Source organism: Bos indicus, chromosome 4, assembly GCF_029378745.1.
Source record: "Bos indicus isolate NIAB-ARS_2022 breed Sahiwal x Tharparkar chromosome 4, NIAB-ARS_B.indTharparkar_mat_pri_1.0, whole genome shotgun sequence".
NCBI lineage: Eukaryota > Metazoa > Chordata > Mammalia > Artiodactyla > Bovidae > Bos > Bos indicus.
Genome location: NC_091763.1, coordinates 63,548,971 through 63,561,763, shown reverse-complemented (window position 1 = coordinate 63,561,763; position 12,793 = coordinate 63,548,971).

Sequence of the window (12,793 nt, the reverse complement as noted above, 5' to 3'; positions counted from 1 at the left end):
TGTGTCAGGAAAAATTCTATTACTCAGTTGACAGATTTTGAAAGCTGGGAACTCATGAGCAATCTGAACAATTGTTTTGCCTTACAAAGCTGGTAAAGTTAAGGTTTTGAAAAAATCAGTTTCAAAAAATACTGTGATAAGGATAAGAGAGGAGCTCTTCACCAGGTAATTGCCAAAATATACTTATTGTGTTATTTTTATGGGTTTTCCCAAGATCTTTGGAATAGCTTCCTCATGGAGTAATAAGGAAGACTTGTATACAATTTACAAGTTTAACTGCAGTGTTGTTCTGAGGAAAAATGATTTCTTTTCCTCTAGTAAAAAGTATGTTCAAATAATTACCTTGGGAAATGTGGTTTTGAGGTCAGTAAAAAAGAGACTTCTTGCCGGTAGACTACCTTTCCACCATGTGATCTGGAGTTTGTCACTTGGGCATCAGAGCTGTATTCCTATCCACCCCCTCCACCCTCTGCCAACCTCATCTCTCAGAGTCCTTCCTGAACTTGGGAAAACAGCTGCTTCCCCTGGTGCCACTTCTCTTCATGATTCAGAGTTGAGTCCAAAGGTCTGTTTTGGGAATCAACACAGACAGGCACCTCACAGCCTTCCCCTGGTCCCAGGCATCGGCCACCCCACCTTAGAAGTGGCACAAACACCTCCTTCACCAGGCCCCTCCCCTGTGGAGGCTCAGGAGTTAAAGCCTGCAGACTCCCTGCACTCCAGCCCCTGCCTTGCCCAGAAGTGCCTGAGTTTCTGTCAGGAGATGAGTGCATGCAGGGCTTGGTCTGGGCTAAAGTGCTCTGCTGAAAAGGAGGACAAGACCCAACAAACTTTTGTCATATAATGTGTGAGGAAGGGGAGGCAATGGCTGAGTTTAGAGAGGCTTTGCCTGGAGTCCACCAAGGAGCAGCTTGGCATTTGGATCACAGTCAGCAATCGCACTGTTTACCTCTCTGAGCCTCTTTCTTTATCTGTGAAAGGAAGATAATATCTCACTTATTTATCTGTGAAACAGAAATGATAATACCTGCTTACGTGGTTGTCATGAGGATTAAATTGAATCATTGGTATAAAACACTGCATACTTCCTGACATATTAGGAATCATGAAAGAGTGATTCCAGACTTTCCCCCTGACACCTGTCAGATGCTCCCTCCATGGGCAGTATCTTCTCTTGGTGCTGTTACCCTAGGAGTGTCTATCTAGCCCTGGGTGTGTCAAGCAGAACAGGTTGAGTGCGTGTTTGTAAGAAATAGCTCAAGAAACCCTACTAGGCTTGATTTGAGAGACACTGATTAATAATGCATAAGCTCATGGTCTGTGTGCTCAGAGTGTAGGTTGCAAATAAAAGGTGAGGCAGGTCATGGTCAGGATTCAAAATCTGTCAGGTAAAGGCAGGATGATCTGGCTCCATAGTGTGTCTAAGTGACGACCAAGAAAGGGTTCTGCAGTCCTGAGTGTCACGTTGGATGTGGCATGGTGGACTCCTCACACGCTCCCAGGTCACACTAGAACAGAGGCACAGGTGTATGCGATGGCCACGCTTCTCCACTGACAGATCTAGGGGGCAGAGCTGACTCTGGGGAAGTGTGTGAGTGGGCGACATTCTCCTTTGGTGTCTTTGGCCTCATCGTTTGTCCCTCCCCACTTTTTTGATTCCTCTAAGGCATCAGATACCCAGTGTCCTTCTCTTTCCCTCCACTGAATCCTGTGCTCAGAATTAGATGCCGCAATACATGTGAGGGATGTTGTACTGGCTTGTGGTGGCTATGACTTTTCAATGCTCCTGATTGCCTTTACTCCCCTTCCATCCCTCTCTGGTCACAGACCCAGTGTCTGGACACAAGGGGTGGGCAGAGGACCCACCTGGACTCTCAGAGCACCTTACCCGTGCTTGGCCAGTGTCTCCAGCTGATGGTGGATGTTGGGGTCCTGAAGTCAAGCTAAGCCAATCAGAGTCCCTCCCCAAGATAATTGTGTCTAGGGAAGGGCCTTCTGTCTTCTGTTAGTGAAGTTAGAAGCACCAGGGCTTTGTCCAGCTATGTGGAGAAAGCCTGTCCGCCAAAGAGAAGACCAGGGCTGAGCCAACCCAAAATAAGGGCTGGAGCAACACAAGACAGAACCAGGCCCTGGCTGTGGCTCCCCAAGCACCCAGAACTAGCTTGGTCCATATAGCTTCAGCTTTTCTTAGGTTCTTGCTATCTGTGAGCTATCCCCAGTGCCCTTCTAATAACCTTCCTTGTGTTTTAATCAGTTTGCATTTAATCTGTAGCTTCTCTTTAGAAAAATTCTGTGTGCTTTGACTGACTCCAAGGTGTTCCTCCCTGAGGTGAATTTCTTAAAGTCACAGTTAAGTATCCAAACACAGGAGAGTCTGTGAGGGGTTTTTTTTTTTTTTTTTTTTGAAGTATCCACTGCACTGAGTGACATTGAGGAATTAAATAGGAAATTAAATTCATTGTAAAGATTATTGGTCTGTGTATACTTCTTTTGGTCTAAAAATTCTCAAAGTAGTGGCAGCTATGATAAAGTCACTTTATTTTTGAAAGAGCAAAGACAATGTAATCTAATTTTAGATCATTCCAGACTGAGTTCGAGTCAACATGCAGACAATTGGAAATTTGTCAGAAATTAAATGCTGATTATTGGGTCTCAACTTTGGGTTATGACCCAAATTAGGGTCACCGTGGGTATCCAAAAGGGCTGCAAGATTATTTTACAGACGCCCAAAATGTTGTCTTTACCTCTGTGCTCTGTATTTATTGGGTTGGGGGAGGGGAAAACTTTGCAATGGGGAGGGACCCTGGGGAAGATAGTCAGCTACAGAGAAGCCAGGCCAAGGGTGACATCCGTGCTAGAGCTCTGGTCAAGGGCAGTGTTCGTGTAGAGTGTGTATCAGGGACAGGAGTTTGCATATGCTTCCATTGATTTGGAGCAGGGTAGAAAAATAGGTTTCATCTTAAATGAAGATCCTTGACAGATAATGAAGACTACTTGGAGAACTGTGTTCAGAAAGAGTGTGAGGTGGAATATAGGCTCAGTGGGTTGGCCATGATTATTATTAGTGATGTCTGTGTCCACCTCTTTATTTTTAATGCTTCTGGATAATTTTGTTTAAAATGCATCTCTTTTAAACATTGACATAGATTAAAAAAAAAAAATGTCCAGTCTGTGTCTCTCTCAATAGGAGGAAATTTATAATTTTTCTATTATGGAAAATTTTAAGCAAATACAAAAGAGAAGAACTATGAGTATCACTCTGATTCTAAAAACAATCACTTTCACCAATGTGGATTGTTCTAAAGCAAGATTTTCTTTTAGATTTGGAAGAACTGACAGTAGAGATTTTTATTGCAAATGGGAATGACCCAGGAGAAAGAAAAAAGTGTTTTTAACATTATGCCTCCATTAATATTTAGGCATAATTTCCTGACAAATGCCTGAAGTCTTATTAGTACATTTTTAGGTTTACTTACGAGTTTTTCTAATTTCTTTATTTATTGCTTTTCCTCGCATCCCATATTTTCCTCTTTTCTTGGATTTGTGTCTTGGATTTGTATTAATGATTTGTATTTTCTAATGATCCTAACAGAAAGGATTCTTGATTGATAAATTCTCAATGTGAATAATATTTCAATAGAATTCCAGTTCAAAATAATTTTTCCTTCTGAACTTTGTAGTTACTGGTTTTATCTTCTTGCATCTGGGGTTACTTACTTCATCCATTATAGGTAAATGGCTATTCTTTTCTATTTTTGAAATATCTAATAATTTATTTATAAGTGAAGTTTTTTGGAATATATTAAAGCAACAGATAGATGTGCTCAGGTAGCTCAGAAATTTATAGCATCCAGCCATGCAATTTTAAATGTTTACTTGAAGATGTGTATCAGCCAACTAATACATGAATTAAGGAGATTCGAGACCCATGGATTTCTCTCCTCACTAAGTTTTAACCCCCCTACCCCCATTAGGCCTCTACATGGGTTTCTGTTGTCAGATCAATTTGCTTCTGCAGGGAGAGCTTGGTCCTGTTGCGTCTCAAGCAAACATTTTCCTCCTATCTTTATTCTTCTCCCATTTAAGAGGAATGTGTCCTTCACTCAAAATTTAGAAGAAATTTCTTTTTTAACGATTGCATAAAGCTAGAATGAAACCATCCAGTTCTGGTGGTAGCTAACACTGGCTAAATATTTTGTGGAAAGAGAGATGGAAAGAGACAAAACTCCACGTCACTAGCTCCTTCCATCTGAGTTCCTCTCTACCCATGTACAGCTGCATTTTTCTTCTTTCTGATTCTTGCCAGTTTGAAGTAACTTAATGCCCCTTCTGTCTCACTTTTCTTGAAGAATTTGTTGTCTTTGCAACTGGCTGACACTAAAAAGTATTTGAAAACAATGGAAAGGTGAAAGTCATATTTTCAGTTTCTGGTATCGAGAATGTGAATAATTAAAAAAGAAAACACAATCTGGATTTGTTTTTAATGAGATAGATACCTTTTTGACTTCCTCCCTGGTAGAATACCAGAAGGAGACAGAACTGAGCACCACAAAATAAGGCCACGAGCCGAGAATAACAATGATTTTGTTCTGTTGTCCTCTCCATCTCCAGTGCTGTCCTTTCCTGGATCTATTCTGCTATTTTCATAACACTTGAAATGATTTCACATCTGCAAGTAATTAGTTGCAAAATAATCTATCTTGGGACTGTGGGCTAGAGGGTTGAGTAATAGGAGTTCCAACTGTGGTGTAACAATGTGTAAATCATGTATTCCTTCTGTTTTTGTTGACATATACAGTAAATATATTACATGGGCATACGCTGCTCCTGCAAAACTGTGAATATAGCCCTTTGTTTGAGAATCTCATCATCAACAAGAACAGCACCAAGTCTCACATTTATATTTTATCTCATAATTTACAAAACTTTCTCCTAACATTATCTTAATTCTTTTCACAACAACCCTGAAAGACAGGTGAGAAGAGTTCCATCAGATACATGAGGCATCTGTGGCTGGTAAGCTACTAGACAGTAGGTGACATGGCTTGTTTTGTTGGGTTTTTGCAAACATTTTATTAACAGTTCATTACTGTAGTAACACATTTACAGAAGAATGCAGAAAATCTTAACAGCATGGCTCAATAAATTATCAAAGAGAATGCACTCATGTAACCAGTTCCCAGATCAAAAAACAAAACAGTATCAACACTTCTATGCTCTGTTCCAAGTCACCCACCCCCAAGGGTAACTGTCATTCTGACTCCTAAATAGGTTGTCCATTTATTTGAATTAGTTTTGTACGGCATGTGAACAAGGACCTTGAAATTTATGGATGCATTATGTACATGTGCTTGATACATTGAGGAATACATCTTTTCATGATGAAATGCAATACATGTGAGGAAATGACAGAGGAGTGAGATGATTCGACCTGTAGAAGGTTCACATGCGTTGGGACTTAATAGCTCCAATATCTGAAGGACAAATGCCTGGAACATTATAAGAAGGTTTCCCCATTTCTATCAAGAACTGTCAAAAACTCACCTTACACAGAAAAAGACTTTTTTTTTTCAATCTTAGAACTTTATGGACAAGAAGAAATTTGTTTCCTTCTATGGATATTTTAAATTTTAGGTTGTAAGTGCTAACTCTGAGATGTCTTTGGTTCCATGTTAACCAGCAGCATGGAATGCACAGTCACTTTTCAAGTTTTCTTTCCCTCCTCATGTTTGGTTGATAATTTCTACCAGTTTCCACAGGAAGACAAACACTGTGTTCTTTTAAGGGAAACAATGTTTTACTGAAATAGGGAGGTGGTGCTTAATATTCCTCTGCCTTGCTCTCTTGGAGGTAAGAGTATCCCAGAGATGAAGTCTTAGCTTGTGTGTGTGCTGCGTCTCCTTCAGATAGGCAGAGCCAAAGACTGACAGCAATTGTTCCAGCTGGTATCCTTCATCAGGTGAATTTTGGAAGGTTCCACGCTCATGTTCTCACCACTGTTCTCTCACTTTTCTCCACCATTATGAGAATCGGAAGCCAACGGGTAACAGTGACTTGTTTGAAATGGTTTGGGGCTCCTGCACATGAAAGAATTTAGACTAAGACTGCTCCCAGGGTTAGTGCTGTCCTGAAATGGAATCCTTTGAGACTTTGTTTAGCAAGGGCTATGTTGATGTGGCCTCCATTAGAAAAGACCTGCTTTCTCTTTGGAATCTGTGTGTATCCCTCTGCTTCACCCCCAGACCGGCTGAGCTCAGAGAAGAGGAATGTTTACATGAAGAGAGACTGCCAAGGTTTTAAATTGCATCCATTAAGAAACGAATTATCCTCTTAATAGTTTTTTGTTTTGTTTTGTTTTGTTTCATTCTCCAAAGATTAAAATGCTTTTAATTTAATAAGCTTTTGAAAAATAGGTAAGTTTATAATTGTACAAAAATGCATGCAGAGAAGTAAAAATGTACAGGGACCCCTAGAGGACATTAAAAATGACCTATTTAGGTCTTGTTCATCTTTCTTAGATACAAAGACGCTGACCACTTTTGGCTCTCCAATCTGTTTTAGAAGCATTTGGACTATTTTCTTTCCCCTATCAAATTAGTTAAGTCAGAGTGTAGGTCACAACCTTAAAAGAAAAAATAGCTGATATTTCTTCCCCTTAAAAAACTGACACTTCTCTAGACAAGTACCTGCTTAGAAAGAAATACTGCTTTTATTCACTTTTTCACCTTTATCCTACAGATACCTAAAAATGTGGATCACAAAATTTGCAGTGTAGTATTAAAACGTTTGTTCTGAAATGGATGAACATAAGGATAAGAATATATTCGCTATGCTTATTTAGTTACATATAAATATTGTAACTAATTTTACCCAAGTTTAGAACAGAGCATTGTAGGTCTGGATGCCAGTGTTAGCCTAATTGTTCTTTGTAGATTCCAAAAAGTATGGCTCGCCACTAACCTGAAAACATCGGAGAAGGCAATGGCACCCCACTCCAGTACTCTTGCCTGGAAAATCCCATGGACGGAGGAGGGGCCTGGTAGGCTGCAGTCCATGGGGTCGCGAATAGTCAGACACGACTGAGCAACTTCACTTTCACTTTTCACTTTCATGCATTGGAGAAGGAAATGGCAACCCACTCCAGTGTTCTTGCCTGGAGAATCCCAGGGACGGCGGAGCCTGGTGGGCTGCCGTCTATGGGGTCTCACAGAGTCGGACACGACTGAAGCAACTTAGCAGCAGCAGCAGCAATCTGAAAACATAACAGAGAACTTGTAAAAAAGAAAATGTTCACATGTAATAATCACTTCAGTCAGATGTTCTAAATAATCTTTCAAGAAGCCATTGTTTAACCACCTTGAAATAATGGTCATTTATCTCCAAAGGGAAATGTTTAAAAGCCAAGCTTCTTCTACTGGTCACAAGGGCTCTAGATTGAATATGTGTGTCCTCCTAAATTCGTATGTTGAAAACCTAACCCCCAATGTTATGGTATTAGGAGATGGGGCATTTGGGAGGGGACAAGGTGGAGCTTCATAAATGTGATTAATGCCCTTATAAAAGAAGGCTGAGAAAGTTCTCTTGCTCCTTCCATTCTGTGAGGTTATAGCTAGATAATGTCCTCTATTCATCACAAATGGGGTTCATCAGTCACTGAATCTACTAGCCCTTTGATCTTGGGCTCCAGAGGAAAAAAAATGTTTATTGTTTATAAACTACCCAATCTTTGGTATTCTGTTATATAGCAACCCTAATGGTCTGAGACACAAGGTATACATACAAATGTGGTGGATTTCCATTTAAAAAGTGTATGGGTCAACCCATTCCTGAATGAGAGTACTTGGATATTATACCTTAGATTATTCACATTTATGTATCCCTAAAAAGGAAGAGGAAGACTTAAACTTAAAAAAATATTTATAATGATGGAAGAAATGTTTTCATATTGAGGTGTGGGGAAGTCATTCTGGCTTATGCATGATTTGGATGGAGCTTTATGCTAAACTAGAACAACCTGTCATATGGCCTGTCAAACATGCATCTGCTCTAACAATTAAAGAAAAGCATTTAAAACTAAAAATGGAGTAACAGTGATTCAAGCATCCAAGATGGAGCTGGTGGCCATTGCGAATGTGGTTTCAGACATGTTCCTGCATCACTAAGAACTTGAATTCTCTTCCTTTTTTAAAAAAAAAAATATTAATTTGGAGTATGGTTGCTTTACAATGTTGTGTTAGTTTCTACTATGCAGCAAAGTGAATCAGCTGTATGTGTACATGTATATGTGTGGAAGTTGCTTCAGTCATGTCTGACTCTTTGCCACCCTATGGACCATAGCCCGCCAGGCTCCTTTGCCCATAGGATTCTCCAGGCGAGAATACTGGCATGGGTTGCCATGCCCTATTTCAGGGTATCTTCCTGAACCAGGGGTCAAATCAGTGTCTCCAGCATCTCTTGCATTGGCAGGCACTTTACCACAAGCGCCACCTGGGAAGCCCTCTTTTGGGGATTTCTTTCCCATTTATGTCACCACAGAGCATTGGGTAGAGTTACAGTAGGTTCCTATTAGTTATCTATTTTATACACAGTAGTGTATATATCAGGGTTTCCCTGATAGCTCAGTTGGTAAAGAATCTGCCTGCAATGCAGGAGACCCCAATTGGATTCCTGGGTCATGAAAATCACTTGGAGAAGGGAAAGGCTACCCATTCCAGTATTCTGGCCTAGAGAATTCCAAGGACTATATAGTCCATGGGGTGGCAGAGAGTCAGACACGACTGAGCGACTTTCACTGACTGACTGACTGACTGTATGTATCTATAGTCATATATATATGTATCAATCCCAATCTCCCAATTCTTCCCACCGCCAACCCCCCATTTCCTCACTTGGTGTTCATATGTTTAAAGAACTTGAATTTTCTGAGCTATACCAAACTCAAGAATACCACCAACTTGTTCTCAAAACACTATCTGCTAGCAGCTACCGACTACAAACTTATGGTAACTATGCAACCAGTTTGAACCTCAACAAATCCTTTCTTCTTGCCAGCTCCAAACCTAATTCTTGACAACTAATGTAACTTTGTGGATTTTACCTATACAAGCCTCTCCCATTTTGTAGTCCAGTTCAGTTCAGTTGCTCAGTCATGTCCGACACTTTGTGACCCCATGAATTGCAGCACACCAGGCCTCCCTGTCCATCACCAACTCCGGGAGTTCACCCAGACTCACATCCATCAAGTCAGTGATGTCATCCAGCCATCTCATCCTCTGTCGTCCCCTTCTCCTCTTGCCCCCATCCCTCCCAGCATCAGAGTTGTTTCCAATGAGTCAACTCTTCGCATGAGGTGGCCAAAGTACTGGAGTTTCAGCTTTAGCATCATTCCTTCCAAAGAACACCCAGAACTGATCTCCTTCAGAATGGACTGGTTGGATCTCCTTGCAGTCCAAGGGACTCTCAAGAGTCTTCTCCAACACCACAGTTCAAAAGCATCAATTCTTCGGCGCTCAGCCTTCTTCACTGTCCAACTCTCACATCCATACATGACCACAGGAAAAACCATAGCCTTGACTAGATGAACCTTTGTTGGCAAAGTAATGTCTCTGCTTTTGAATATGCTGTCTAGGTTGGTCATAACTTTCCTTCCAAGGAGTAAGCATCTTTTAATTTTATGGCTGCAGTCAGCATCTACAGTGATTTTGGAGCCCAGAAAAATAAAGTCTGACACTGTTTCCACTGTTTCCCCATCTCTTTGCCATGAAGTGATGGGACCGGATGCCATGATCTTCGTTTTCGGAATGTTGAGCTTTAAGCCAACTTTTTCACTCTCCTCTTTCACTTTCATCAAGAGGTTTTTAGTTCCTCTTCACTTTCTGCCATAAGGGTGGTGTCATCTGCATATCTGAGGTTATTGATATTTCTCCTGGAAATCTTGACTCCAGCTTGTGCTTCTTCCAGCCCAGCGTTTCTCATGATGTACTCTGCGTATAAGTTAAATAAGCAGGGTGACAATATACAGCCTTGACGTACTCCTTTTCCTATTTGGAACCAGTCTGTTGTTCTATGTCCAGTTCTAACTGTTGCTTCCTGACCTGCATATAGGTTTCTCAAGAGGCCGGTCAGGTGGTCTGGTATTCCCATCTCTTTCAGAATTTTCCACAGGTTATTGTGATTCACACAGTCAAAGGCTTTGGCATAGTCAATAAGGCAGAAATAGATGTTTTTCTGGAACTCTCTTGCTTTTTCCATGATCCAGTGGATGTTGGCAATTTGATCTCTTGTTCCTCTGCCTTTTCTAAAAGCAACTTGAACATCAGGAAGTTCACAGTTCACATATTGCTGAAGCCTGGCTTGGAGAATTTTGAGCATTACTTTACTAGCATGTGAGATGAGTGCAATTGTGCGGTAGTTTGAGCATTTTGGGGCATTGCCTTTCTTTGGGATTGGAATGATAACAGACCTTTTCCAGTCCTGTGGCCACTGCTGAATTTTCCAAATTTGCTGGCATATTGAGCGCAGCACTTTCACAGCATCATCTTTCAGGATTTGGAATAGCTCAACTGGAATTCCATCACCTCCACTAGCTTTGTTCGTAGTGATGCTTTCTAAGGCCCACTTGACTTCACATTCCAGGATGTCTGGCTCTAGGTCAGTGATCACACCATCGCGATTATCTGGGTCGTAAAGATCTTTTTTGTACAGTTCTTCTGTGTATTCTTGCCATCTCTTCTTAATATCTTCTGCTTCTGTTAGGTCCCTACCATTTCTGTCCGTTATCAAGCCCATCTTTGCATAAAATGTTCCCTTGGTATCTCTAATTTCCTTGAAGAGATCTCTAGTCTTTCCCATTCTGTTGTTTTCCTCTATTTCTTTGCATTGATTGCTGAAGAAGGCTTTCTTATCTCTTCTTGCTATTTTTGGAACTCTGCATTCAGATGCTTATATCTTTCCTTTGCTCCTTTGCTTTTCGCTTCTCTTCTTTTCACAGCTATTTGTAAGGCCTCCTCAGACAGCCATTTTGCTTTTTTTCATTTCTTTTCCATGGGGATGGTCTTGATCCCTGTCTCCTGTACAATGTCATGAACCTCAGTCCATAGTTCATCAGCCACTCTATTTATCAGATCTAGGCCCTTAAATCTATTTCTCACTTCCACTGCATAATCGTAAGGGATTTGATTTAGGTCATACCTGAATGGTCTAGTGGTTTTCCCTACTTTCTTCAATTTAAGTCTGAATTTGGCAATAAGGAGTTCATGGTCTGAGCTACAGTCAGCTCCTGGTCTTGTTTTTGCTGACTGTATAGAGCTTCTCCATCTTTGGCTGCAAAGAATAGAATCAATCTGATTTCGGTGTTGACCATCTGGTGATGTCCATGTATAGAGTCTTCTCTTGTGTTGTTGGAAGAGGGTGTTTGTTATGACCAGTGCATTTTCTTGGCAAAACTCTATTAGTCTTTGCCCTGCTTCATTGCGTATTCCAAGGCCAAATTTGCCTGTTACTCCAGGTGTTTCCTGACTTCCTACTTTGGCATTCCAGTCCCCTATAATGAAAAGGACATCTTTTTTGGGTGTTAGTTGTAAAAGGTCTTGTAGGTCTTCATAGAACCATTCAACTTCAGCTTATCCAGTGTTACTGGTTGGGGCATAGACTTGGATTACTGTGATATTGAATGGTTTGCTTGGAAACGAACAGAGATCATTCTGTCGTTTTTGAGATTGCATCCAAGTACTGCATTTTGGACTCTTGTTGACCATGATGGCTACTTCATTTCTTCTGAGGATTCCTGCCTGCAGTAGTAGATATAGTGGTCATCTGAGTTAAATTCACCCATTCCAGTCCATTTCAGTTCGCTGTTTCCTAGAATGTCGACATTCACTCTTGCCATCTCTTGTTTGACCACTTCCAATTTGCCTTGATTCATGGACCTGACATTCCAGGTTCCTATGCAATATTGCTCTTTACAGCATCAGACCTTGCTTCTATCACCAGTCACATCCACAGCTGGGTATTCTTTTTGCTTTGGTTCCATCCCTTCATTCTTTCTGGAGTTATTTCTCCACTGATCTCCGGTAGCATATTGGGCATCTACTGACCTGGGGAGTTCCTCTCTCAGTATCCTATCATTTTGCCTTTTCATACTGTTTTTGGGGTTCTCAAGGCAAGAATACTGAAGTGGTTTGCCATTCCCTTCTCCAGTGGACCACATTCTGTCAGATCTCTCCACCATGACCCGCCCATCTTGGGTTGCCCCATGGGCATGGCTTGGTTTCATTGAGTTAGACAAGGCTGGGGTCCTAGTGTGATTAGATTGACTAGTTTTCTGTGAGTATAGTTTCAGTGTGTCTGCCCTCTGACGCCCTCTTGCAACACCTATCGTCTTACTTGGGTTTCTCTTACCTTGGACGTGGGGTATCTCTTCACGGCTGCTCCAGCAAAGCGCAGCCGCTGCTCCTTACCTTGGACGAGGGGTATCTCCTCACTGCCGCCCTTCCTGACCTTCAACGTGGGATAGCTCCTGTAGGCCCTCCTGCGCCCACGCAGCCACTTTTGTAATCCAGAGGAATACAATTCAAGAGCTTCCCAAATCTATGTCTTATGGGCTATTGCCCTCAGTTTAGCTCAAACAAAACTGTTTTTTATTCCTATAATAAACTGTTTACTGAGTATTTCTATCAACTATAACCATTTGAATGATAAAAATTATTTAACTGAAATTTTGAAAAAAATATAGAAAAGAAAGCAACTAAGGTAACTAAATCTCTTTAGCCTAGTGACTTGCTCTAGAGGAAAA